Below are 2,905 nucleotides of genomic sequence, written 5' to 3'. Positions count from 1 at the left end.
ACGAAAAATTCATCAATTCACAATTATTCTTTGCACAGTGTGTTGATAAACCTTTCGTTTATTAGGAAAGAGTCTGTGAATGTTGAGGAAAAGAGAGAGGAGCCGCTACGACCGTGTTAAGCCTTTGTTCGGACTCCGGTAAGCTAAGAGCTACATGCTAAGATGCTAAGATACTAGGCCTTGGTATTAGCCTGTTGATAATTAGCTCATGTAAAGATATTGCTTACTGAATCACTTTAATAAAACCAGTCGGAGTTAGTATCTAATGTTTTCATCCACTTTGGTATTGTTGTATCATCGTGTTTTGTGAGAAAAACAACTTTAAAAAGATCGGTAATGCCGTGCTAATGCTAATCGCGGTTAGCGCCGCTATGCTAGCTCAGGTAGCCTACCAAGCAGGTAGTAGCCTATAGGTGCTAATGGTGTAGCCGGCCAAGCTAGTGGGCCACCACCTTGTTGAATGAGGGAAATATATGGGATATGATGATAAGCTCTAAGAATGTTTTGCTACTGTACTGTTTTGTGTACAAAAGGTGATTTATTTCATTGTGGTTGTTTAATTACTCATGATGATTAAAAAGAGTGAATTAATTAAATTCATTTATGGTTTAAAAGGTTAAAGATAAATGTATTGAAGTTAAAAGATAAATATTCATTTAAAAAGCTGTTTAAAAATATAAATACTGCTTAAAAAGACAATTAAGTCTATTTATGTTAAAAATATGAGTTCATAAGGGATAGTTAAGTTAAAATAACTCTACTATGAGTGTGTACACTATCATTTATGATGATTTAAACTGTGTATGTACTGAATTTGATTATAAATATTCAGAGAAATTAGAGAAGAAATCAAATAAGAAGTAGTAGAAAAGTCAATATGAACATGGTATTAATTGAATGTGTTTCTACACCTTCTGTGTAGACTGGTTTTTTATTTCTACCGGATCAGAGATTGACCAGCAAGAATTTTGAACCTGCCGGTTCAGTGGCGAGCCAGGATATCGAGAGAACGGAGAACGGGATCCACTCCAAAGACAGACTTCTACTTACTGCACTCTGATACAGATAAGATCGTTCACCACAAAATCTACCCGGGTAGTAGAAGAACTGATAAACACACACACAGAACTGAACTTTATTCTTCTGAAAAAGAAGGAACGGACAATTTATTTTGAACTTTGTTTTATTTTTTTATTTTATTTTTTTTATTAAAGAGCTCTATTGTATTTTGTTGTTTTGGGGTTTTCTAATTACATGTGCTGCAGCAAAATAATACTGTTTGGATCCAATAAATGATCGCTGTTCAACTTCTACTTCGAGTCCAGCTTTCTGAACCTAGAGAATGTGGTTTCTTGCTAATATTGAGGTTAAAAGGGCTACAAAAATATAGTTAATTGAGAGGCTGCTGCACTACTGCATTTATTTGGTAGCTACACCGGTCACTACTTCATTTATTTGGTAGCTACATCGGTCACTACTTGCATTTATTTGGTAGCTACACCGGTCGCTACTGCATTTATTTGGTAGCTACACCGGTCGTCCTGGGCCGCTGTGGTAACAGCGATCCGTGACCGCAATGCATGATGGGATATCTTGCTCCAGTTAGTGACCATCGGATGTTCACTACATTTCGTGGTGAATTGTGGGATAGATTCAGTCACTATATAGTGAACATTAAAGCAGATATCAGTGGCAGGGCCGTTTCGGCTAATGCTGCGTTCAAGGCAGGCTTTTGAAACCGTAAGTTACAGCTTCAAGTCACAACTACGACTTGGTAGCGTTCCAGGTAACCCGTAGCTCGTGTTTTTACCGTCCTGTTGTCTGTGAAAGTTCCCTATAACGGCCACTCGTAACTTCCGACCCGTGAACTCGTAGCAGATCGAACTGGTATGACTTCACAGGAAGGAAAAACACAAAGTACGAGTTTCCTTGAACGCACCATGAGTTAGCAGCCCCCGCCCTTGTCAGGCATCAATTGGTCCTCGTGCTACGTCACCACATTCACGCGCATCCCTTGGCTGCACACACAGCCCTTCATGCCGTTCTCTCTCCTCATTGGATAACACTTGTATCCCACAAGGAAAATTTTCTCCTCGGGTTACAGCAGAGCAGAGTGACGGAGAGACTCGTGTTTAGGCTGAAATACTTCATGTAAGTGATTGCTGACGGAAAATAGGACTATTTAGGACTTATATTAACAAAAACATTCCACTGATATCTGCTTTAATAATCACTAAACATTCGGACACCACTACAACATGGCCTGGTCACTATATAGTAAGTAGGGGGGGATTTCAGACACAGCCCCAGAGTTTACGTTACCTCTCTTCCTGGAACTGAAAACTCAGAGTTTCCCTCATCTCAGGTTCACTTACTCTGAGTCTTCACATAACCTGCTTTCTGGAGAATTACCCCCCTGGTCAGATTGTCTGCAGCCCCAAGTTTGACACTTTTGCTTTCAGGTCCCAGCTGTGGGAGAGGGGCTGGCTGAAAACACTGAATGATGCACAAAATGTCTATTAGTCATTTAGGATAGTAAACAACATGCCACTAAATACCTCCTTTATTATTGTGAATGGGGGCAGCATGTGTGGTTGTTGTGAGCAATAAACAACAACAAATGGAAGACACGCACGCAATTTGTGCCACATGTTTGCAGTTTGGTTCCAATAAGAGTGTTTGGGATCCAGAGACCTGGCTCTCCATCAGGTCTACAGCCTGATCCTGATCCTGATCCTCTACCAGACCAGACACTATGGCTCCTTAAAACCCTTTCAATTGACCAACTGGACTGGACTCAACCCCAACCCCGCACAATGAGACACACACACACGCTCTACACAGCTAACAGTACATTTCATCCTACTCCCTCTCTCTCCTTTAAATCCCTAACTTCCCTCCTCTG

Source organism: Trachurus japonicus, chromosome 13 (assembly GCF_045865225.1).
Source record: "Trachurus japonicus isolate A0001 chromosome 13, Traja_1.0".
NCBI lineage: Eukaryota > Metazoa > Chordata > Actinopteri > Carangiformes > Carangidae > Trachurus > Trachurus japonicus.
This window is presented reverse-complemented; position numbering follows the sequence as displayed.